Here is a 27016-nt window from a genome sequence, read left to right as displayed (position 1 = left end):
TTACGGCAAGGGGAATCTCCTTTTCAGTTCCAGGTTAAATTTGCAGGCAGCCACAATTCTGCATGCCATTTTAAAATCATGACATAGTTATATTTAACTGTGTAACATTTTGATGAGACAAGCATGTAGCATACCAGCTACTGGAGGGGACTTTAATATTATAAAAGGATTGAGTCTGGTCTACGTTAGGAACACTTTGACCAAACAAAAGTATATAAGGATATATAGTTTAAATCGGGACTGTATCAGTAACATTATTCTGCAAAGAGAGGCTAGATTTGCCATCACTAGTAATGTACTCACCATGTGAAAGAACACCTAGTCTTTAAATTTGAGTATGAGCAGGGCTTAATGTTTCTTTCCCGTTTAGTTGTAATATTGATCCTGAAAGCCCATGCTCTGACCAGGTGATAGAACTATTGGAAGGACTCCTAAATCCAATATTCTGATTTGCAGACATAGGTAACCATGAGAAGTCCAATCAAGTAAGGTGCCATAATTAGAGGCCCTTGGCGTGGTACAGGTTGTCTGCACGGAGACCGCTGGACAGCCTCCAACTTATATCACCAGTCCCTACTCAGGCGGCATACAGGAAGATCAGGCATTTGTGTAGCTTCATTAGAGACCTCAGTAAGATTAGTAATAACAGCAGAAATAAAGGTCAAATTTGCAAGCTTAGCATCCCTTTTGGGCTGATAGTAAAGATATTTCTGAGGAATGAGAGTAACACACCTGTCATGTGGTATTGTGGAAAAACAAAGGGGGGGATTAATATACAATAAAGTCAAGGAGTCATTAAGTTTAATTCATCTCAAAATTTCAATTAAGGGGTAAAACAGGAGCATCTACTGACCTCCTGTTCAAGAAATATCATTAGATGACAAAGGCGGGCCAGCATCCCACCATGTAATAACAATAAAAAACAAAGGGATTTACAACATGACTCTGACAAACATGTCGAACTAATCCCACTTGGCAAAGGGTGAGAATTACTAGCCACCCTAACAACCATACCTGTCTTATGTTCTTAGATGTTCTTCCACTTACCGCCAGATACATATGAAACTGGTTCTCTGCAGTTGCAGGGGCTTCCACAGTGGCAAGCCAGATAGTTGTTTGTTGATCCAATTTCTTTAGCTTTCCTCAAGTAATGTCAGGCACTTTCCGAGTCATCACCATCATTGCTGGTCAACTCTTCAACGACAAGTCCTGTTCTCAAGAAAAGAACTCATATTCTCCCTTTTTTGGTTTATTAAGATATACTTTAAGAGTTTGATGAGCTTGTTTAATAATGGCCTGACTGCTTGAGTTATAGGGGATGCCAGTTTTATATTGTATGTGTCTAAGTTGCATTGAATATGTAAATTGAGCACTAAGATAGTAGGTTCCATTATCAGTTTTTATAGTTTGTGGAAGGCTTAAAGTCATAATAGATTTAAACAATGAGCAGTTTTATCTTTAGTTGTTTCTCCTGTCCGGGGGTAGCATGTATTAGGCCTGTATAAGTGTCCACAGTAATGTGCAGAAATTTAAAACATCCAAAGGGTGGGAACTGAGTAACATCAGTTTGCCAGATAGCATTAGGCAATAGACCTTGTGGGTTGGCACCAAGTCCTAAGGGAAAAGGAGAGAGAGAATGCCATTGGCCATTAGAATGAGTTTTAATAATCATGTAGGCTTGAGCAAATGTCAAATGAAACTGTTGTTTAAGACTGTGAGCATTCTGATGAAAAAAAGCATGATCAGCTTGAGCTTGAAAAAATGCAGGAAAGTCTGCAAACCACATTTGTGGTTGTACCAGAACATCAGCTCGAGCGTTTCCTTCTGATGAGGAACCAGTTAACCTAGAATGAGAGTGAATATGGGTGATGTAAAGATGGTGATGACAGGACAGAGGAGCTCTCGTGCTGCAAGAAACGACGCTAGTAGAGATTCATTAGTAATGCCCTTCACATGTGCAAGATTTAAATGAGTAATGCTATACACTGCATAAGCAGAATCACTAACTATACTTATGTCTTGGTGAGGAAAATTCTGCAAGGCCAGTATTAGGGCACCTAACTCCACTTGCTGCGTAGTTTTAAAATGCTCCTGGGTTTTGCATTGCCAGTTTTGCATGGCATCTTGCCGCACCATAGCTGTCTTTTCAGGTTTTTTTTTTTTTTTTAACCATCTGTAAAGACAGTAGTGGGGTGAAGCAAGGGCTCAGAGACAACAACTGACACAAATGTAACAAGCAGAGTTTGCAAAAACTTTAGGAGCTTAAAGGCTGGTAAATGAATATTTATTGGCTGATACTATCAATAAAGTCAGCCATTGCTATTTTCCAATCAAGATCACAAGCTACTAGAATATAAAATTGTTACTTGCTTAATGGCAAGAAAAGAGCAGCAGGGTTATATCTTGATAATTGATTGCAACGTCAGTGCCCCTTTCTGATAAGAGAAGCTACTAAATCTGTAGTCTTTTGTATGTGTTTAGCGGGATTATGAGACAGGTACATACATAACATGTAAAATAAATAAATGGCAAAAGATAAAGCCTATCTGTTAAACTAAGGCATGGAAAGGATGGATATTTTAAGTGATTTTTACCATATTTTGGCCCTTGAAAGTCATTAGAATGTGACTGCAAGTTGCCGGGATAATACACCTGCATTGAGTTAGCTTAATCTCAAGTGTGTGAAAAAAAAAAAAAAAACCCAAAGAACTGTTTTTAAATGGTTTTAGGTGCTGGCCATTCTTCTGCATCAGCCTTTAGCTGGAATGTCTCAGAAGTGAGCTTGGGAAAGTAGGGCTGTGGCCGGTTTCTTCCCATCTGCTCCGGCTCCTTAGGCAGCCTCTCTTTTTAATAGCCTGCCACCTGTTGCTCTCCTTACCCTGAGAGGAAGGAAGACCACAAGTGGCAGCAGGAGGCCAGAGAATGACCAGGTGGTAAAGTGCGTGGATAAGTGCAGCGGCAGGAGGCAGGAGGGTAACAGGCTGGGAGAAGACCACGCCCCTCGTCCTCCAGACCACCTACGCTTGGAGCCAAGCCTGTAAGGTAAGGTCCTGAAAATATACTGGGCTTTTTATTATTTTTACCACCCCAAGCAGAGAGGGGAGGAGCAGACATGCAGCACAGGGTCTGCTTTGACCTTTCCCAGCCACGGTGTTTTTAAACATTTTATAAAAAAGTGAAACAAACATTCCTTACTGCTGCGTCTGTCTTCTGAAGATGATGGCAGTTGGCAGAGCTTGTCCACCTCAGCCTAGTTAGCATTTAACATATGGCTATGGGAGAGCACCCCTCATTAGTGGGCTTCTCCGCCAGAGCTCTATACTCTAGGCTGCTCCACACCCCTCTGCTCACCTTAGGCTAATAAAGTCAGGTGCACATGGATTGTTTCTTAGCCCTTTTTCTAGGGGGGCAGGGAAAACAAGGAATTGCTTGTCAGCTGAACATGCGAGGGGTGGCAGGGAAGGGGAGAAGAAGGAAAAGCAGCAGCACAGCAAGCAGCAGGCACCTTCTGGGCACTGTTACCAAGGCACGTGCCCATGTTGAGGAGGATTCTTAGGACTGGGCTGGAGCTGCCTGCGGCTACGGGGGGACCCAGTCTGTGCCTCTTAGCCTCCCCTTTGTCACCGCAAACCCAGAAAGGGGCACCTTGCCTAGACTGCCAGTGACCAAACGGATACTCCATGGCATCTTAGCAACTCTCCTGCCCCAGGCCTCTGTGGGCAGCGAGAAAGCCAGAACTGTCTGGGATAAAACCCACAAGGCAGCATGCAACTTTCCTTTATACTCCAGGGAAACAGAAAAAAGACGAGGCCAGAAAGGCCAATACTGGAAGTAGGAAGTGAGAACTTGCATATTAGGAAGACAATCCTAATCAGCCACTTTCCTTCTGTCCTGGAGGCGCCCCTCCAACAGGCAAGTTTGTCAAGGGGACGTGGCCACCCCATCATATAGATGTTCGCTGACTGGGGGTCTTATCCAAGAACCGTCCCTTGGGTGGCCTCCTGTCTCCTCAAGGGGGATGGGAGGTGCTGTTGACTGAATGGGGCCAATGACTGCAGGTCCCTTTAAGGGTGGAGGAAAAGAAGGCAATGGCTTTTCTACTGGGGTAGGAAAAGGCTCTGGTCTGTCCCTATATCACTAGAAAAAAATCTCTTCCTTATTCCCCATAGAAGGGAATGAAGGACGGAGAGGAGTCTCTGTTCTTCTAGTTCCTGCTTTTCTTTCTTTAAATCTCCTGAATTCCCTTCAGGTGCTGAAGATGGGCGGTTTGACTCATTGCGATCTAGCAAATAAGGAGGATAGAACACAGAGCATACCAGCACCCAGGTGGTCTAAATAGTAACATTAGCAAAATGACCTTGCTCATATCCTCTTTTCAGGCAGCGACCTACCTGCTCCCATAACTAAATCATTCCTTGATCAGGAAACCAAGAGCCTTCCTGCCGAAGTAAGAGCATAAGCTTGTGTAGAGCCCCAGGCTCTGCAGTGCAATGGATAGCTTTAAGTATCTGTTGCACTGTTTTAAAAAACACTTTCTGCTTTTTGGTCATGTCTTGATAACCTAGCCCCTGATATTTTACACGTGCATCTCGTCCTCCTGATGGGAGTCAGGACTGTCTGTAACTGGGATTCCCCCAAAATTGATGAGCTCTTCACCTTCACTTGTAAATTCAAGGCGATCACTTTGGGGGCACCAGTTGCAGAGCTTACAGCTTGCAGTGAACGCCAAGAATGAAGTACTCAAGACAGTTCCAGCTAAGCAGGAACAGGGGGTGGCTCTTCTGAGAGAGTCCGCCCCAGCGTCATCCACCAAGCATTTGTTGAAAAGGTTTCTATTAACTAAAAACATCCACTAGATGAGGTGGGTTGCTGAGGCACCTGTGACTTTGTACACACTCAAACTGCATTCTTAGGAGGTTGTTTTCAGCATTCCTTATCACACCACACACTCCACTCCCTGTCCTGTTTTCAGGGTCAAGGAGTTTCATTCCCATGCACAAATAACATACACAGTGCCTTAGTGTTTTTCCATGCCTGACCTCAAATGTCTTGACATAAGCTTGAGTATGTTGTTATGCACCCCTTGTAGAGGTCTGAGGTAGAAAGAGGAATTTGAAGAATTTAGCAAGTTGCTGGTCTTTAAAGTCATGAGACTAGTGTGGATAGGGTTGGAGCCCAGGGTTTGGGCTTCAACCTAATATTTCTATAAGGATCCATATTTAGAGGAACAGTTAAGGCAGTGGAAGGAAAGCTAAGGGAAAGAGTGATGTCTTGGAAGCCAAATGGCATAATTGTTTAAGGGGGGAAAGAGTGATCAACTTCAGCCAAATATGAAAATTTGCAATGGATAACCTACCTTAGCACTGTGCAAGTAATGGGAGCCTTGAAAAAAACAGACTTGGTAGAGTGCTGGAGGTGGAAACCTGATTGGAGAGGGTTCAAGAGAGAAGAAAAGAAGAGAATGGGAGGCAGAGTATGGACCAACCTTTTGAGGACTTCTGCTATAAATGGGAAAAGAGAGGAGGGGTAATTAAAGCAGGAAAGTGGCATAAAAAAACTATTGTAATGTGAATGATTCAGTAGTGAGAAAATAAATTATTATTTATTTAAATGGAGTCTCACTCTGTGGCCCAGGATGGAGTGCAGTGGAACAGTCTCAGCTCACTGTAGCCTCTGCCTTCTGGGTTCAAGTGATTCTCATGCCTCAGCATCCAGAGCAGCTGAAATTATAGGTGCCTACCACCATGCCTGGCTAATTTTTGTATTTTTAATAGAGATGGGGTTTCTTTATGTTGACTAGGCTGGTCTTGAACTCCTGACCTCAAGTGATCTGCCTGCCTTGGCCTCACAAAGTGCTGGGATTACAGGTGGGAGCCACTGCACCCGGCCAGTTAGAGAATGGAACGAATAATGTTGATTAATCTGTTTCTTCTCGTAATTGTGTCTGCTGTTGCTCTACCTGTTTCATGCATGCACACACATATGCTTATAACCATTTTACACTCATCTATCTCTTTATTAGGCTGCTTATGTTACTATAAAGGAATACCTGAGACTGGATAATTTGTAAAGAAGAGATGTAATTGGCTCACAGTTATACAGGGTATAAAGGAAGTGTGGTGTCAGCATCTGCTTCTGGTGAGAACCTCCAGAAGCTTACAATCATGGTGGAATGTGAAAGAGAAGCAGGCACATCACATGAGAGTTGGAGCAAGAGAGCAGGGTCAAGTACCAGACTTCTAAGCAACCAGATCTTGTGTGAACTAACTTGAGTGAGAACTTGCTTATCACCAATGTGATGGTGCTAAGCCATTCATGAGGAATCCTCCACCTCCCATAAGGCCCACTTCCAGCATTGGAATCACATTTCAATACGAGATTTGGAGGGGAAAAATATTCAAACTATATCATTCTGCCCTGGCCCCTTAAATCTCATTTCCTTCTCACATAGCAAAATACAACAGTCCCCTGCCAATAGTCCTCAAAATTTTAACTTATTCCAGAATCAAGTCTAAAGTCCCAAGTCTCATCTGAGACTTTTCTCTTTTCACCCATGTGAGCCTGTACAATCAAAACAAGATATTTATTTCCAAGATACAATGGTAGAACAGGCATTAGGTAAACATTACCTTTCCAAAAGGGAGAAATTGGCCAAAGGGAAGGGGCAATAGGCTCCATGCATATCTGAAACTCATCAGGGCAGTTATTAAATCTTAAAACTCCAAAATAATCTCCATTAACTCCATGTCCTGCATTCAGGGCACACAGGTGCAAGGGGTGGGCTCTTAAGGCCTTGGAAACCTTTATCTTTGTGGCTTTGCAGGATCTAGACCTCATGCCACTCTCATGGGTTGGAGTTGACTGCTTGCAGCTTTTCTAAGAAAAGGGTGCAAGCTGCTGATGACTCTGTCTTTCTTAGGTCTGGAGGGTGATGGATCCATTCTCACAGCTCTATTAAGCAGTGCCACTGTGGGAACTTTGTATGGAGGTTCCAATACCACATTTCCCCTTGGCTTTACCCTAGTAGAGTTTCCCTGTGAGGGGTCTGATCCCATTGTAGGCTTCTACCTGGGCACTCAGTCTTTCTCATACATCCTTTGGAATCTAGGTGGGAGCTGCCAAGCCTCCTTAAATCTTGCCTTCTGAGCATATGCAGACTTAACACCACATGGAAGCTGCCAAGGCTATGGTACACTGTCTCTGGAGTGGTGATATGAGCTGTTCCTGGACTTCTTTGATCTGAGGCTGTTACAGGAGAAGCAAGGATGTGAGGAACAGTTTCTCTGGGTTGGCACAAGTCAGACAGATCTGGACCTGGCCCCTAAACTATTCTTTTTTCCTAGGTTTCTGGGCCTGTGATGAGAGGAGCTGGCATACAGGTCTCAGAAATGCCTTCGAGGCCTTTTCCCCATTGTCTTGGATATGTGTACCTGGGTCCCATTTAGTTGTGCAAATCTCTCTAGCAAGTGGAATTGCTCTGTAGCCCTCCTGGATTCTTCCCCTGAAAAAGGGGTTTTCTTTTCTACCACATAGCTAGGCTGCAAAATATCCCAACTTTTATGCTCTTCTTCCCTTTTAAATGTAAGTTCCAAATTTAAGTCATTTCTTTGCTCTTGAATTTGATCATAGACTATTAGAAGCAGCCAACCTAAATTTGGAATGCTTTGCAGCTTAGAAATTTCAATAACAGATACCCTAAGTCATCACTCTTCTTTCTCTCTCTCTTTTTTTTGTTTTTGAGATGGAGTCTCACACTGTCACCCTGGATGGGGTGCAATGTCATGATCTTGGCTCACTGCAACTTCTGCCTCCCAGGTTCATGCACTTCTCCTGCCTCAGCCTCTTGAGTAGCTGGAATTACAGGTGCACACCACCACACCTGGCTAATTTTTTGTATTTTTGATAGAGACAGGGTTTCACTATGTTGATGAGACTGGTCTCAAACTCCTGACCTTGTGATCTGCCTTCCTTTGACTCCCAAAGTTCTGTGATTGCAGGCATGAACCACTGCACCCAGCTAGTCATCACACTTAAGTTCAAATTTCCACAGATCCCTATGGCATGAGAACAATGCAACCAAGTTCTTTGCTGAGGCATAACAAGTGTAATATTGCTTCAATTCCAAATAAGTTTGTAATTTCCACCTGAGACCTCATCAAGCTGAACTTCCTTGTCCATTTCACCACCAGCATTTTGGCCACAACCCTTTAAGCAGTCTGAAAGAAGCACCAAACTTTTTCTCAACTTCCTGTTGTCTTCTGAGTCCTCTAAACTCTTCCAACCTCTCTGTCATTCAGTTCCAAAGCCACTTCCACATTTTCAGATATTTTCATAGTAGCACCCCACTCCTCAGTACCAATTTTCTGTATTAGATCATTTGGGTTACTGTAAAAGAATACTTGAGAATTTGTAATTTGTAAAGAAAAGACAATTGGCTCGCAGTTCTGCAGGGTGTACAGGAAGCATGGGGCCAGCATCTAATTCTGATGGGAGCCAGAGGAAGCTTATCATGGTGGAAGGTGAAGGGGGAGCAGGCATGTCACATGGTAAGAATGGGAGCAAAAGAGCAAAGAGTCAGACTTGTAAACAACTGGAACTTGCATGAACTAAGAACTTACCACCAAGGAGATGGTGCTAAACCATTCATGAAAGGTCTTATCCATGATCCAGTCACTCCTACCAGGCCCTACCTCCAACATTGGGAATCATATTTCAACATGAAATTTGGAGGGGACTAACATCTAAACTATATCAATCTATATCTATTTATACATAATGTTTTAAAGTTACTCTTGCTTTTTCAGGTATATAACAGTCTTTGTAGTGCTGTGTATTTTTCATGTCTCTTCTCTGTTTTTAATATTGCTACCATGCTGTCTTTTGGTCCAGATTTACATGAAGTATCTTTGTTCATCCCTTTATTTTAAACATTTTTGTATATTTTTGTTTTTAAATGTGTGACATATAGATAGCACATTCCTGCTCCTTTAGTCTAATCTGAGGGTCTCTATTTTAATTTGTGAACTTACTTCACTTAGATTAACTGAGATGTTACTTTCTTTTTATTTCTCTTATTTTATAATTGTATAATAATTTCTGTTTTTTACTGCATTTCACTGAATAGGTGAATTTTCTTTCTTTTTTTAAATTTATACTTTAGGTTCTGGCATACATGTGCAGAACATGCAGGTTTGTTACATAGGTATATATGTACCATGGTGGTTTGCTGCATCCATCACCCCATCATCTATATTAGGTATTTATCCTAATGCTATCCCTCCCCAATCTCCCATCCCCTGCTATTCCTCCCCTAGCCTCCCACCCCCCAATATGCCCCACTGTGTGATATTCCCCTTCCTGTGTCCATGTGTTCTCATTGTTCAACACCCACTTATAAGTGAGAACATGTGGTGGTTGGTTTTCTGTTCTTGTGTCAGTTTGTTGAGAATGATGGTTTCCAGCTTTATCCATGTCCCTACTTTATCCATGTCCCTGCAAAGGACATGAACTAGGTGAATTTTCTTATACTCATTGAGAATTGTGTATTCTGTTTATTTTTTAGTGGTTCTTCCTAAGGTATTAAAGATAATACATAGGCTTATTTTTTCCTAAAGAAGGCACTGTCCTTGGCATGTTCTTACTGCTTCCCTTTGTAATGTTTCATCTTCAGATTGATTTTTTTTTTTATTTTGGTATCATTTAGACTTTGATTTTTTTGGATTTTCTTCCACTTCATTTGTGCCTATATTTTGGTCTTCTGCTCCTAGTTTGGTAACTGCTTATTTATATCACATACCCAAAAGATTTTAACTTGTTTTCATGGGTACTTCTTGGAGCTCATGAAGAATTGTTAGATTGGTTTCTCTTTTTTCAAGAGTGCTTCCTTCAATAATGTTTTAAAAGTGAATTGTTGTGTAGTAAATTTTCTGAGGCCTTCTTTGTCCGAACATATCTTTATTTCAATTTCATTTTCATATTAAATGAAATTTACTTATTTCATTTATATTCTGTTTAAATTTTTCATTTTTTCATAGTATGAATAAAATAACTTTTTTGTTTTCTTCCTTACAGTGTCCCTGTTGAAACATGTGATGCCAATTTAATTATGTCTTTTTTTTTAGGTCATATCTTTTTCCAGTATATTGCTTACAGAATTTTTGCTTTGCTTTTGATGCTCTTGTAATTTATATGTTTAGATGTGACTTTTTTTCCTTCTTGATTCTGGTTGGCCCACTTTATTTTGAATATGTGAAAAATAACGCACAATGTGGTTTGGCTGCATGAATATGATGCCAAATATGTTAACCTGCATAAATGATCTTATTTGCTGATTTACCATACATAAAATAAAATTTACATATAATAAAAATTACATGTTAACAAAAATTACATATATTAACAATTGATAATGATATTTGTAATTTATTGATTCCTGGAATGTTAGGCTCTATGCAAGGAGTTTTATATGCATTATTTCTTAAACCAGAACTACTTTATGAAATCAATGCTATTGTTATTTATATTTTTAGGAGATAAAGGAATTCAAGTTTAAAGCACTTGCACAACTTGCCGAAGATCATTTAGCTGGCAAAAGGTGGAGCTGAGACATCATCAATCCCAGGTTATTAAACTTACTGTTTCTTATAATCACCCCATTACCCTGTATCTCTAGTTATACTTGCATCTTGACAAATTTGTTCCGCTTAATTGGTGAGTACTCTTGACATGTATAATTGAGTTTTGTAATTTGTTGAGTAAGGAGGAATTTTTTTTTTTGTCTGTAACTAAAAAAATTACGTAAGTACCTGTATTTAAATTTGAGGAGTGAGAGAGAATTTTAATGTGAATTACTTGGAGAATAATTTAATTATTTGGTACAACTGTAGCATTAACTACAATGCCTTTTAGAGAGTAGAATGGCTATCAAATGAAATGGGTTAGGAGCATTATTTGCTCATTATTCTTTTCCCCTGTAACTGTCATCCCATGGTTACTGTTGAATAATTTCATTATTAGTGAAACAAATGTAAGATTCACATTTGAAAGAAGAAATATTGTTAAGAACTGTAGGAAGGTTTATAAGCCTCTCTGTCTTTGTAATAGGAGTATGTATTTGTCATCCGTATGTCCTATGTCTTAGTCCATTTTCTGGTGCTATAACAGAATACTACAGGTTGGATGATTTATAAAGCAGTGTATTTATTACACTCCTGGAGGCTGAGAGGTCCAAGAGCATGGTGATGGCATCTGGCAAGGGTCTTTTCATGACAGAAAGGTGGAAGGTCAAGTGAGTGCATGCAAAACAGAAAGGCACCAGGGGCCAGGTTCACTTTATAACAACCCACACGCATAATAACTGACCTCTTCCTACAATAATGACATTAATCCATTCATGAGGGTTCTGCCTTCATGACCCAAATACCTTATATTAGGCACAACTTCTCAACACAGTTGCATTGTGAATTAAGTTTCCAACACATGAATTTTGTGGGAATACATTCAAATCAGAGCATTCTGAACTGTTTATGTTGCTCCCCAGTGTCTGGTTCAGATAAGCTAAAATGGCAGTCTGCAGCATCAGAATCAAATGGATAAAAATGAGTGGAGATGCTGGTACAGTAGAGGGAACAGTTTAAATGTTGATTCTAATTCATCCTTTTCCTAGATCCTTTCTCTGAGGTCAAATTCCACTCTCCAAAGATTACATGTGATTTGGGTTTCCAATAAAAACAGATGCAGTTTCGGTTCTTTGAATTGTCGGTCACTTTTTACATTTTGATCTTTTTACGAATTTCTTATGAATTCTGGATTGAATTTGGGAGAATATTAATGCAGAGGGAAGGAATCTTGACCCTAACAGGTAAAACTCGTGGACATAGGAGCTATGTCTTCTGTAGTTCATTTAATGCTTTTGTTTGTGAATATTCTATTAACTTGAGTCAGAACTTTATTTGTAGGTGTTCTCTTATAAAAAAATAAAAAGAGTTCTGTTCTAAATTTAAAGGATGGCTTGATGGGATTCAGCTGGTACTGGCTGCTATGGCTGTAACTCTGTCACAATAACATTAGCTACCATTTATTGAGATGCACCAGGCATTTGCAACACATTATTTATGGCCCTTTCAACAATGTACAAGGTACATATTATTTTCATTTTGCACATGAGAAAACTAAAGCAAATTTCCCAGGGTCACTCATCTTTCCAAGTCACAGCTAGGAGTTACATCAAAGCCTGCCTTCAGTGCCCATATTCCTCTCACATCACTGTCTCTTTACCACCCCCCCTCAAAATAATATATCTTTATTTATCCTGTGCTGACCCACTTGACCACTGACTATTGAAGCCCTGGTGGTCTTTTCCCTTTGGTTCCGTGTTATAATTGCTTTGGTTATGAGTAATTTAAATGTTGAAATCCTGGGCTAAAAACTGTATGCTCCCATTTTCAGAACACATTTAACATTCTCTAAATGTTCTCTAAGTCAAACATTTCTTTGCTCAATAACTGAGAGAATTCAGACCTGTACCATTGACTATCGGATTAGAGGTGAGTTGATAGAAATTATTGATAAACATAAAGAAGACTATTCATTTACTTTTGAATGTTTTAGATAATTTTTCCTTGACATAGTTGAGTCTGGTAAAAACAATTATGCCTTTGGCAGTAAACAGCCCACTGATGGATTACTACAAGAAGACATCTAGAGATTTGAATCAGATAGAACACTGCCTTTGATCTGGCTAAACTATTAGAAGTATTTTTCTCTCCTGGTGTTACATAGTGTTAGTAATATTTCCCTGGGATTTCTACAATTCAATGGCTAATTTATAGCTGAGTCAATGGGGCGTATAGTGCCAAGAATGTCTATACATGCATTGTTCAACATAGTAGTCACTTACTACAAGAGGACATTTAAATTAAAATTTAAATCAATAGATTAAAATTAAATAACATTTAAAATTAAGTACTCCGTCACATTAACCCCATTTTAGGTGCTCAATAGCCACATATGGCTAGTGGCTACTGTATTTGACAGTGAAGCCTAGAATATTTCCATCATCACATAAATTTTGATTGGACAGTTCTGAACCATAAAGAAGACAGAAATAAAGTTAAGAATAATTACTAGGAGAGGAGGCTGAGCAACATGACTGAATAGAAACCTCCACTGATAATCCTTTCTGTAGGAACCCTATATTGAATGACTATCCACACAAAAGAACACCTCTATAAGAACCAAAAATCAGCATACACACCAGCTCAGCCATACTAGTGTACAGCACCAAGTGGGCTCTTGGCTCTTGGGGTCTTTGATTCCAGGGCTTGACCCTTGGACAGCATTTTTGGGCCTGCCCTAGGCCACAGGGGAGCCCACTGCCCTGAATAGAGAATCCCAGTTCTGGCAGCACTCATCAAAAGCTGGGTGAAAAGCCCTGGGCTTTGAATTAACTTTGGTGGTGGCAAGACAGAACTTGCTGGAGGCACAGGGCGGTGGTGTCAATAGGGAGAGACTCCTGTCCTTGTGGAAAGGGGAGGAAAGGGTGTAAAGGACTTTGTCTTGTGGCTTGGGTATCAGCTCAACTGCAGTAGAATAGAACACGAAGTAGATTTCTAAGATTTCCAACTCTAGGCCCTGGCTTCCAGATGATACCTCTGGAACTGCCCAGGACCAGGTACAACTTGCTGCCCTAAAGAGAAGGACATAGCCTGGCTGGCTTTGCCACCTGCTGATTGTAGAGTCCTAGGACCTAGCATGAACATAGGCAGTATCCAGGCAGTGATTATTGCAGGCCCTGGGTGAGACCCAGTGGAATGCTAGCTTAAGTTTGACCCAGCAGAGTCCTAGTTGTGGTGGCCACATGGGTACATGTGTCACCTCTCCCCCAGCTCAAGGCAGCTCAGCATAGAGAGAGACTCCTTTAGTTTGGGAGGTAAGGGAAGAGAGGTAATTTAGATAATTCTTCCGGATCTGATCCAATACTGCCAAAGTGGTACCTCGACAAGTTTGCAAGAACCACCGCATTACTGGACTTTTGGTGCCCCCTAATGTAGATACAGCTGCAGTGACCAAAAACTTGGATTACAATACACAGGCCCTATACCTGGAACGCCTTCCCAAGAAAAATGGCTACAAATAAGATCAGACTACAAATACTACCATATCTAACTCTTCTGGACACTGATGAACATCCAAAAGCATCAAGACCATCCGGGAAAATATGACCTTGCCAAATGAACTAAATAAGGCACTAATGACCAATCCTGGAGAGATAGAGATATGTAACCACTGAGACAGTGAATTCAAAATAGGTGTTTTGAGTAAAATCAAAGAAATTCAGGATAACACAGAAGAAATACAGAATCCTGTGAGATAAATTTAACAAAAGGATTGAAATAGTTAAAAAGAATCAGCAGAAATATTGGAGTTGAAAATGCAATTGACATATGAAAGAACGTATGAAAGTCTCTTATCAGCAGAATTGATCAAGCAGAAGAAAGATTAGTAAGCTCTAAGGCAGGCTATTTGAAAATACAAGTCAGAGGAGACAAAAGAAAAAAGAATTTTGAAAAATGAAGCATGCCTACAAGAACTAGAAAATAGCCTCCAAAGGGTAAATCTAAGAGTTATTGGCCTTAAAGAGGAGATAGAGAGATAGGAGTAGAAAATTTACTCAAAGAGATAATATCAGAGAACTTCCCAAATCTAGAGAAAGACATCAATATTCAAGTATGAGACAGTTATAGCACATCAAGTAGATTTAATGCAAAGAAGACTACCACAAGACATATAGTATTCAAATGCCCAATGGTCAAAGATAAAGAAAGGATCCTGAAAGCAGCCAGAGAAAAGAAACAAATGACATGCAATATAGCTCCAATACATCTGGCAACAGACTTCTCCACGAAAACCTTACAGGCCAGGAGAGAATGGCATGACATATTTAAAGTGCTGAAAGAAAACAACTATTATTATAGAATAGTATATCTGAGAAAAACATATTTCAAACATGAAGAAGAAATACTTTCTAAGACAAAGAAAAGCTGAGGGATTTCATCCCTCAGTAGAATATTGAAGACCTGTCCCATAAGAAATGCTATAGGGAGATCACCAATCTGAAAGAAAAGAACATATGAGCAATCAGAAATCATCTGAAGGTGCAGAACTCAGTGGTGGTAGTAAGTACACAGAACATTCTAACATTGTAATTGTGCTGTGTAAACTATTTGTTTCTTGAGTAGAAAGACTAAGAGAAGAACTGATCAAAAATAACTACAACAACATTTCAAGACATGGACAGTTTAATAAGATCTAAATAGAAACAATAGGATCTAAATAGTACAATAAGATCTAAAAAAATACACAAAATGTCTAAATGTGTAAACATTTTGTATTCTTTTTGCTTGTTTTTTTGTTTATTGATGCAGTCACTGTTGTCATCAGTTTAAAATAACAGGTTATAAAATATTACTTGCAAGCCTTATATTAAGCTTAAACTGAAAAAGATACAACAGATACACAAAAAATGAAAAGCAAGAAATTAAAATATACAACCTTAGAAAATCGTCTTCACTAAAAGGAAGACAGACAGAAAGAAAAGATCACAAAACAACCCAAAAACAAATAACATAATGGCAGAAGTTAAGTCCTTACTTATTCATAATAACATTAAAAGCAAATGGACTAAATTTTCTAATCAAAAGACATAGAGTGGCTGAATGCATGAAAAAACAAGATTCGTTGATCTGTTGCTTACAAAGAAATACACTTCACCTGTAAAGACACACATAGACTGAAAATAAAAGGATAGAAAAAGATATTCTATGATTTAAACCAAAAAGAGCAGGAGTAGCTGTATTTGAATCAGACAAAATAGATTTCAAAACAAAAACCATAAAAAGAGACAAAGATCATTAAATAATTATAAAGGGATCAATTTGGTAAGAGGATATAACAATTGTAAATATATATGTACCCAACACTTGGGCATCTAAATTATAAAGCAAATATTATTAGAACTAAAGAGAAAGATAGAACCTAATATGGTAATAGCTGGAGACTTTAATGCCCTACTTTCAGCCTTGGACAGATTGTCCAGACAGAAAATCAACAAAGAAACAAACATGGGACTTAATCTGCACTACAGACTAAACAGACTTAATACGTATTTACAGAATATTTCATCCAATGGCTGCAGAATCATTCTCAAGGCGAGACCATATGTTATGCCACAAAACAAGTCTTAGAAAATTAAAAAATATATTAAATTATATCAAATATCTTCTCTGGCCATGATGGAATAAAACTAGAGATCAATAACAAAAGGAATTTTAGAAACCACTCAAATATATGGAAGTTAATATGTTCCTGTATGACCAGTGGGTCAATGAAGAAATTAAGAAGAATAACTTAAGTTTTGAAATGAATGGTTATGGAAACAGAACATACTAAAATCTATCGGATACAGTGAAAGCAGTACTAAGAGGGAAGTTTATAAGCACCTCATAAAAATTTTAAAAACTTCAAATAAACAACGTAACAATACATCTTAAAGAACTAGAAAAACAAGTGCCAATCAAATCCAAAATTAGTGAAAAAATAATATCAGCAGAAATAAATAAAATTGGAAAGAAGACAACAATACAAAAGATCAAAGAAACAAAAACAAACCTTTAGTCAGAATAAGAAAGGAAGACTCAAATAAATACAATCAGAGATAAAAATGGAGATATTATAACCAATACCACAGAAATGCAAAGGATTGTTATAGGCTACTATGAGTAAATATATGCCCAAAATTTGGAGGACCTAGAAGAAATGAACAAATTCTAGACATATACAACCTACTACTATAGAAATCCCAAACCTAAACAGACCAATAATAAGTAAGGCGATCAATGCCATTAATAGAAATTTCCTGGCAAATAAAAGGCTGGGACTTTACGGATTCACTGCTGAATTTTACCAAACATTTAAAGAGCTAGTACTAATTCTACTCAAACTGTTCCAAAAAAATAAAGGAGGAGGGAATACTTTCAAACTCATTCTGTGGGGCTGGTATTACCCTGATACTAAAACCAGACAAAAACACATCAAAAAAAGAAAACTGAGCAATATTCCTGATAAATATTGATGCAAAAATTTTTCAAAGTACTAGCAAACTGAATTCAACAACACATTAAAAAGAACATTTATCATAACCAAATGGGATTTATCCTTGGGATGCAAAGACGTTTCAACACATGTACAATCAATCAATATGATGCATCATATCAACAGAATGAAGGGTAAAAACCATATGATCATTTCATTTGATACAAAAAAAATCGAGAACATTCAACATTTCTTCATGATAAAAACCCTATTAAACTGTGTAGACAAGGAACATACTTTAACACAATTAAAGCCATGTATGACAGACCCAATAGCTAGTATCACACTGAATAGGGAAAAATTAAAATCCTTTCCTCTAAGATCTGGAAGATGACAAGGTTGCCCACTTTCACCACTCTTACTCAGCATAATACTGGAAGTCTTAGCTAGAACAGTCAGATGGAAGAAAGAAATAAAGGGCATTCTAATTGGAAAGGAAAAAGTCAAATTATCTTTGCATATGATATAATTTTATATTTAGAAAAATCTAAAGGCTATCAAAAAACTATTAGAACTCATAAACAAATTCAGTAAATTTGGAGTATACAAAATCAACATCCAAAAACAGTAGCACTTTTATATGCCAACAGTGAACAATCTGAAAAAGAAATAAAGAATATAATCCCATTTACAGTAGCAACAAATGAAATAAAATGCCTAGGAATTAACCAAAGAAGAGAAAGATCTTTATAATGAAAACTATAAAACACTGATAAAACTACTGTGAAACTACTAACAGCAACACTGGGGAAAATCTCCAGAACATTATTCTGGCCAAAAATTTCTTGAGTAGTATCCCAGAAGCACAGACAATCAAAGCATAAATGGACAAATGGGATCATTTCAAGTTTAAAAGCTTCTGTACAACAAAGGAAACAATCAACTAAATGAAGAGGCAACCCATATAATGGGAGAAAATATTTGCAAACTATGCATCTGACAAGGGATTAATGAGCAGAATATACAATGATTTCAAACAACTCAACAGGAAAAAAAATCTAATGATCTGATTTAAAAATGGGCAAAAGATCTGAATAACATGTCTCAAAAGAGGACATACAAATGGTAAACAGGTATGTGAAAAGATGGTCAGCATCACTGATCATCACAGACATGCAAATTGAAACTGCTATGAAATATCATCTCACCCCAGTTAAAATGGCTTTTTATCCAAAAGACAGACAAATGCTGGCATGGATGTGGAGAAAATGGACAACTCTTACATATTGGTGGGAATGTACATTAGTACAATCAATATGGTTAACTTTTTTCAAGGTCCTCAAAATATTATAAATAGAACTACAATGTGATCCAGTAACCCTGCTGCTGGGGTTATACCCCAAAGAAAGGAAATCAGTACATCAAATACATATCTGAAATCTCATGTTTGTTGCAGCACTATTCATAATAGCCAGTAGCTTCCAAGATCTGGAAGCAACTTGTGTCCATAATCAGAATGGATAAAGACAATGTGGTACATATACACAACAGAGTACTATTCAGTCATAAAAAAGAATGAGATCCAGTCATTTGCAACATCATGGATGAAAATTGGGTCATTATGCTAAGTAAAATGAACTAAGCACAGAAAGACAAACTTCTCATGTTCTCCCTTATTTGCAGTAAAAATTAAAACAACCCATGAAGATAGAGGTAGAGTGATGGCTATCAGAGGGTGGGAAGGGTAGTGGGCAGGGGGCAGAGAGTGAGGATGGTTAATGGGTACAAAAAGAATAAGATCTAGTATTTGACAGCACAACAGCATGACTATAGCCAACCATAATTTATTAGACATTTAAAAATAACTCAAAGAGTATAACTGGATTCTTTGTAATACAAAGGATAAATACCTGAGGTGATAGCCCATTTACTCTGATGTGATTATTATGCATTTATGCCTATATCAAAATATCTCATGTACCCCATAAATATGTACAACTACTATGTACCCACATAAATGAAAAAATTTTTTAAAGTTAAAAAATAATTACTGCTGCTCAGCCTCACCTGAGTTATATAATGTAATGGATTGTGTTGCAATGTAATTCCTTCTCTACCTGTCTACCTAGGTATTCATGGGGAGAAAAGGATTTTGTTATTGCTAGAGTATCACATAGCACAGTGACTGACACCCAGGGGCTCAATAAACATTTGTATAATGTTACATGAACAAGAATCAAGAAAATAAGATGAATATAGAATTCTTGTAGATGGTAGAATATAGTGAATATTTGAGCAGCATAAACAAAATAGTCATTTTCTTATGGAATAAGAGACCAGTGTTTCAATATATAAGAGATGACAGTTATCCATACTCCAAGTCCTGTAGCCACCTGTCACCAGGAAATAAGAAGGAGCCAGAGCTTAATGGCAATGTCAAGTTCAGTTGATTTTGATTTGAAATGGGTGGCTGTCAAGTCATGGTGGAACACTGTGCTTCTGGTTGAATGAGTCTTTGAAAAGAAAATAATCTTTTTTTTTCCAAAGTATTTTAATTTATTTTCTCTTCTAGACCAAAGTCAGGTATAAAATTAGAGCGATTGGAAAGTCACTTAAAGAAGTTTTCATCTTTTGGGTTATGACAAAGCCATAAGTGAATTACTTATGGCTATGAAAAATAAAGCAATGATTTAGGGTATAGCAAAATAAAATATGGTACTGGTATGTCTTTTTACATCTTGTATGTTTAGTAAGCATTTTGCATGTAAATAGAGAAGGAGTTACAATAGTGTTTGCAATAGCAAAGCAAATGAGTGTGTGTGTGTCTGTGTGTGTTTTGGGGGGCTTGTCTAAGCTAGTGAGGTATGGAATCAAAAGATTCCTTCTGGGAGAGTAAAAGAGAGATGAACTTAGGATTTAGGTTGGCATTTCTCTCACTTATGATTTACCGCATATTTCTTATGGTCTCTTGAAAAAAATATCTAAAATTTGGATTTAGATAATTAACATAAAAGGCAGATGATTTTTTTTTGTTATTCTATGTATTATATTCTCAGTGGTTAAGTCATTCCATACTTGTTACAAACCATTTTCCTCTTTGCCCAGTGATGTATCTGCTGACTCATGCCCCATGTCTGTCGTATACCCTGGAGCTGTTTTTCTACTGAGTGGAGGGTTTTTATGCATCCACTTATACCGTCTCATCTGGTCATCATTTTTTATGGGAAAGCATTTTTGATTTAGCAAGCTATAGCTATGGAACAGAGTGAGGACATCTGATCCTAACATAGATTAGACTTGATTTCTAACCTTGATTTCATTAACTTCTTTCTCTCAACAATTGAGACATGAGAGGAATAGGTAAAGTCATATCCTTAGGCTTCGATGACATAAACTTTGGCTGTGAGTGAAGTCTGGGAGTAGCCTGAGATGAGAACACACATGGTAGTGTTTTGGTATGGCTTCTAGCAATCCTGAAGCTAGGTATTGAGATTGGGACGGCGTTAGCTTCAGGTTTCCTTAAATTTTAGGCAGTTCCCCAAAATAGCACCACAGAAGAAAGAGCAAAAACTATAAGGTAATTAATCTACCAAGAGCAATTTTTAAAAAATCGCTTATGATTGTAGTATTTTACTCATCTAAATAGCTTATATTATCTTTCTAAGTAATTTATAGGTTCATGGAATTTGGAGGAAATAAATCTACTAATACTATAGGAATGTAGTTTAATGTCACACTGATGAGAAGCAAGGGCTTGACTACTCAGGATTAGACATGTTAGAATAGTAAAGCAGCATTTATTGTATAATTTTATTCTTCCTATTCCTTCCTATACTTTTTTCTCTTTCTTTACTAAAATAAATAAGGCTTTTTCTTACAATCTGACCCCACCTGTCAGTTAAATAAAATAAGACTTTATGTTGAATTTAGTTCTATGGCAGTTAAGTCAAATAAAGGCTGGAACATGGCATGTCCTGCCATCGTACACATAGTAGGAAATATTTTGAGTTAGTAATGTTGGGGGCTAAATAAAATAAAAATATATTTTCCCTTTGTTTTAATAGGAAAGAGTAGTAATTTGTGAGTTGGAAGGAATATGTCAAACTGCTGAGCTACAAAAAAAAAAAAAGAATAACTCTAGATTTCTGAAACCAATTTAAGAAAGCTTTGGCCGCTAGCCTGATTTAATGTGACAGAGATGGACAAGAAAACAGTTTCTCTCCTGAACTTGGCAATGCACAAGACATTCTCTTCGTATGGAGGCAGCATCATTTAAAGAGATCCAAGTGTATCCTGAGGATGTTAGCTGAGATTGACTCTGGCAGGCAGCTCCAGAAAACTTAGCCAGAAAGCTCTCATTCAGAAAGGACTTTAAAGCATTTGTGACATTGCTGGAATGTTAGACTCCATCATAAACAAGGAGATCTGGGAGTAGTGACTATTTAAAACCTTCACAGTTACACTCAGGTAGATGCCTTTCTAGTTTGAGTCGATTCTGACAGGTGTGAAGTGGTATTGGCCACTCTCAGAATGGCACTAACATCCTACTTACCAGGGAACCATTTATAGACTCATTTTAATTCAGTTTTTTTGTGTGATTACTTTGCTTCAATATATTTAAATCCACACATTTTGATGGTGAAAGAGTTCAAGGTGTATATGCAAAGAAGCCTGAACATAACAGGTTAATGCCACCAGCTCTGAGGTACAAAATCAGTTACTTGAGAGCGCTAGTCTCTAAACCTTTACTTCTGATTCTACAGTTGTCATTGGCGGTTGCTGTGAGGCTCTTTGGGTAAAGCCAATCACTTCTTCAATCACCAAAAGGATTTTTCAGGTCCCTATCAAGGTTTGGTGTTCTCCAGAGTTGGTAAAAGTAATTTTTAAAAAATATGGTTTAAAAGAAATAAGATTTGTCCCTTTGGTGAAATACTCGTAGAGGTATATCATAGCTGAGAGGTTTCCTGAATTCAGTTCTGAGCAATTTCTGCTAAGAACATTTAGGAATTTATTCACTTTGAGCTCTTCTCGTTAGTGTAGGCACTTCTCCACATAGGTATGTTAAAATTATGTTACCGTAGGGTCTGATTTCCCATTGCTTTTAGAACCAGCCATGTAAATAAGCTCTCTTCTCGTCCTTCCAAGAGAATATGGATTTTCTAACTCTGAATCTGTTTTTTTCATATATTATTTAGATTTCAGCTGAACTGGCTGCTGAGGTGATTCTTCACCCTGATGATCTTGCTGCATAGGATTTGTGGTTCCTTCCAAGTTTTAGCAACTATAGATAAAGGTGCCATAAACATCTGTTTGTAGATTTTTGTGAGGACAAAGATTTTCAACTCCGCTGGGTAAATACAAAGGTGCAAAATTGCTACATCATGTAATAAGACTATGTTCAGTTTTATAAGAAGCCACCAAATTGTCTTCCAAAGTGACTGTACTATTTGGCATTTCCACTAGCAATGAATGAAAGCTTCTGTTGTTCCACATCCTTGCCATCATTTGATGCTGTCAGTGTTTTGAATTTTGGACATTCCAGTTGGCATGTAGTGGTATCTGATTGTTGTTTTAATTTGCATTTCACTGATGATATATCATGTGGAGCATCTCTTTATATGTTCATTTGCCATCTGCATATCTCCTTTGCGGAGGGATCCATTAAGGTCTTTGGCCCAGTTTTTAAGCTGGTTGTTTGCTATCTATATTTACTTATTTATTTTTGAGACAGGATCCTGCTTTGTTACCCAGGCCAGAGTGCGGTGGTGCGATCTTAGCTCAATGCAACATTTGCCTTCCGGGCTCAAGTGATCCTTCCTTCTTAGTATCCTGAGTGGCTGAGACTACAGCTGCATGCCACCATGACTAGCTATTTTTAAAATATTTTTTGTAGAAATGAGGTCTCACCATGTTGCAGAGGCTGGTTTCAAACTCCTGGGTTCTAGTGATCTGCCTCCCATGGCCTCAAGTGCTAGGATTATAGGCATGAGCCACCATGCCTGGCCCAGGATTTCATTCTTTTTAATGGTCAAACAATATTCCATTTTGTCTATATACCAGATTTTCTTATTCATTTATCCATTAATGGACACTTAGGTCAATTCCATGTCTTGGCTATTGTGAATAGTGCTACAGTAGATATGAGAGAGCAGATATCTCTTCAGTACATTGGTTTACTTTCTTTTGGATATATACCCAGTAATGAGATTGTTGGATCATTTGATAGTTCTGTTAGTGTTTGGAGAAACCTCTGCACTGTTTCATAGTGGTGACACTATTTTACGTTCTTACCAACAATGTACAAGGGATCCTCTTTCTCCACATCCTTGCTGGCATCTGTTTTTTCCTATCTTTTTGATAAAAGTCATCCTAACTGGAGTGAGATGATATCTCATTGTAGTTTTGATTTGCATTTCTTTGATGATCAATGATGTTGAGCATTTTTAAATACACCTGTTTGCCATTTTGTATGTCTTTTGACAAGTTTTCATTCACAACTTTTGCCCATTAAAAAAATCTGATTTTTTTTGATATTGTGTCTCTCGAGTTCCTTATATATTTTGATTATTATTTCCTTATCAGCTGAATAGTTTGCAAATATTTTCTCCAGTTCTGTGGTTTGCCTCTTCACTTTGTTAATTGTTTTCTTTGCAGTGTAGAAGCTTTTTAACTTGATGTAATCTCATTTGTATATTTTTGCTTTTGTTGTCTGTGCTTTTGATTTTACCCCCAAAAAAGTCTTTATCCATACCACTGTCCTGGAGTATTCACCCAACAAAGTTTTCTTCTAGTGCTTTCATAGTTTCATTTTTTATATTTAGGTCTTTAATCAATTTTGATTTGAACTTTGTATATGATGAGAGATAAGGGTCTATTTATTCTTCTGCATATGGTTATTCAGTTTTTCCAGCACAATTTATTGAAACACTGTTTTTTCCCTACTGAATGTGCTTGGTATCTTTGTCAAAAATGAGAGGCTATAAATGTATAGGTTTATATGAATCCGGTTCTCTGTTACATTGGTCTATGGGTCTGTTTCTATGCTGATACCATGCTGATTTGATTGCTAGAGTTTTGCAGTATATTTTAAAGTTGAGTAGTGTGATTCTTACAGCTTTGATCTTTTTCCTCAGGATGGCTTTGGCTATTCTGGGTCTTTTGTGGTGCCAAACAAGCTTTAGGATTTTTTTTTTTCCTATTTACGTGGAAAATTTCATTGATATTTTGATAGGAATTGCATTGAATCTGTTAATTGCTTTGGGTAGCATTGTCATTTCAGTAATATTAATTCTTCTAATCCATGAGTATAGACTAGCTTTCTATTTATTTCAATGTCTTCTTCAATTTCTTTAATGACAGTTTTATAGTTTTCCTTTTTAGATTTTTTACATCTTTGATTTAACTTATTCCTAGGTATTTTATTTTCTTTGTAGCTATTGTAAATGAGATTGCTTTTTTATTTCTTTTCAGATTGTTTGTGGTTGGAATATATAAATGCTACTGATTTCGTATGCTGATTTTGTATCCTGCAAGTTTACTGAACTTAACAATTTCAACAGGGTTTTTTTTTTTTTTTGGTGAATTCTTTAGTTTATTCTAAATGTAAGATCTATCATCTGCAAACAAGGATAATTTGATTTCTTCTTGACAGGCCTTCTAGTATTAGGTTGAATAACATTGGTGAAAGTGAGGATCCTTGGCAATTTTACTCTGTTCTCTTTGATGTTGGCTTTGGTTTTATCATCTGTAACTTTTAGTATTTTGAAGTATGTTCTTTCCATACCCAGTTTGTTTAGGGTTTTTATTAGAAAAGAATGTTGACTCTTATAAAATCTTCTTTCTGAATTGATCAAAATGATCATATGGTTTTTGTTCTTGGTTCTGTTAATGTGATGTAGGTACGTTTAGTGATCTGTGTATGTTGAACCTTCTTTGCATCCTTAGAATAAATCCCACTTGATCATGGTGAATTATCTATTCAGTGTGTTGCTGAATTCTGTTTGCTCATATTTTGTTGAGGATTTTTGTACCTGTGTTCATCAGTGATACTGGCCTGAAGTTTTCTTTTTTGTTGTGTTCTTGTTTGTTTTTTGTATTATGTTAATTGCTGGCTTGGTAGAATGACTTTGGAAGTACTCCTTCCTCTATGTTTTGGAATAGTTTGAGTAGAGTTGGTATTAATTCTTCTTTAAATGTTTGGTAGGATTCAGAAGTGAAGTCATCAGATCCCAGACTTTTGTTTGATGGGAGACTTTATTATGGTTTTGATCTTGTTATTTTTTACTGATTTCTTGAGGTTTTAAAATTTCTTTGTGGTTCACTCTTAGTAGGTTATATGTGTCTAGGAATTTCTCATTTTTTTTTCTATGTTTCTTATACTTTGGCATATAGTTGTTTGTGTTAGCTCCTAATGATTCTTTTTATTTCTGTGGTCTCAGTTGTTATAGCTCCCTTTTTTGTTTCTGCTTTTTGGGGGGGGGGCATTCTCTCTTTTTTTCTTAGTTTAGCTAAAGCTTTGTAGATTTTTATATCTTTTCAAAAGAACAATTTTTTTTTAAGACGGAGTTTTCCTCTTGTTACCCAGCCTGGAGCTATCTTGTCTCACCACAACCTCCGCCTCCTGGGTTCAGGCAATTCTCCTGCCTCAGCCTCCTGAGTAGGTGGGATTATAGGCATGTGCCCAGCTAATTTTTTTTTTGTATTTTTAGTAGAGACAGGGTTTTACCATGTTGACCAGGATGGCCTCGATCTCTTGATCTTGTGATCCACCTGCCTCAGGCTACCAAAGTGCTGGGATTACAGGCTTGAGCGACTGTGCCAGGCCTAGAACAATCTTTTATTTCATTCATCTTTTACATTTTAAAAGTTTTCATTTTATTTACTTTTGCCCTGATTTTTAATATTGCTTTCTTTTTTTCTAATGTTTTGTTTGTTCTTGCTTTAATAGTTCTTGAGGTGCATCATTAGGTTGTTTATTTGAAGTTGTTTCAAATTACTTTGATGTAGATATTCATCACTATAAACCACTCAGTACTGCTTTTGCTGTATTTCATATATTTTGATATTTGTATTTCCATTTTCATTTTTTGTAAATTTTTAAATTTCCTTCTTAGTTTCTTTATTGAACTGCTGGTAGTTCAAGAGCACATTGCTTAATTTCCATGTGTTTGTGTATTTTCCAAGGTTTCTTTTATTATTGATTTCTAGTTTTGTTTCATCATGGGCAGAAAATATGCTTGATAGGATTTCTACTTTTTAAATTTATTGAGACTTGTTTTGTAGCCTAATATATGGTCTATCCTGGAGAATGTTCCATGTGCTAATGAAAAAATATATACGTATATTCTGCTGCAGTTGGGTGAAATGTTCCATAAATGTCAGTTAAAGCTATTTGTCCATAACTATTGGAATAAAACTATGTGTAGTTTAATTCCAGTGATTATTTTCTGTCTAAATGATTTGTCCATTCCTGAGAGTGGGATGTTAAAGTCACCTGCTATTATTATATTGCAGTCTGTCTCCCTCTTCAGATATACTAATGTTTGCTCTATGTACATAGGAGCTCTGGTGTTGGGTATATAGGTATTTGTAATTTTTATATTCTCCTGCTGTACTGATACCTTTGTCATTATGCAGTGACCTTCTTCATCTCTTTTCATAGCCCTTGACATGTAGTCTATTTTATGTGAGTTAAATATAGCTACTGCCTTTTTTGCTTTTCACTTCCATGGGATATCTTTTTCAAACCTTTCAGTCTATGTGTATTTTTATATGTGAGGTTAGTTTCCTGTAGAAGGCTGTTGTCTGTAAGATATAGACAACTCTATCTATAGATGTATAGGTAGAATTGGATCTTATTTCTTTATCTATTTGGTCACTTCATGTATTTTAATTGGAGAATGAGTCCATGTACAGTCATGGTTAT

The 27016-nt window shown here is 37.4% G+C and overlaps 1 long non-coding RNA gene across 2 annotated transcripts in view; it reads left to right on the top strand.

The window, feature by feature from the left end:
* Window positions 1–2847: 2847 nt before the first annotated feature.
* The window catches only part of LOC141584024 (uncharacterized), a 194214-nt gene continuing 170045 nt past the window's right edge, over window positions 2848–27016 (top strand). For both annotated transcript variants that reach the window (XR_012516894.1, XR_012516893.1), the window contains exons 1-2: window positions 2848–3042; window positions 10530–10621. This is a non-coding gene — a long non-coding RNA (uncharacterized LOC141584024). The remainder of the gene's footprint in view (window positions 3043–10529; window positions 10622–27016) is intronic.

Source organism: Saimiri boliviensis, chromosome 3 (assembly GCF_048565385.1).
Source record: "Saimiri boliviensis isolate mSaiBol1 chromosome 3, mSaiBol1.pri, whole genome shotgun sequence".
Taxonomy (NCBI): Eukaryota; Metazoa; Chordata; class Mammalia; order Primates; family Cebidae; genus Saimiri; species Saimiri boliviensis.
The sequence above is the reverse complement of the archived record's forward strand: the minus strand, read 5'-3'. Positions and strand labels throughout refer to the sequence as shown.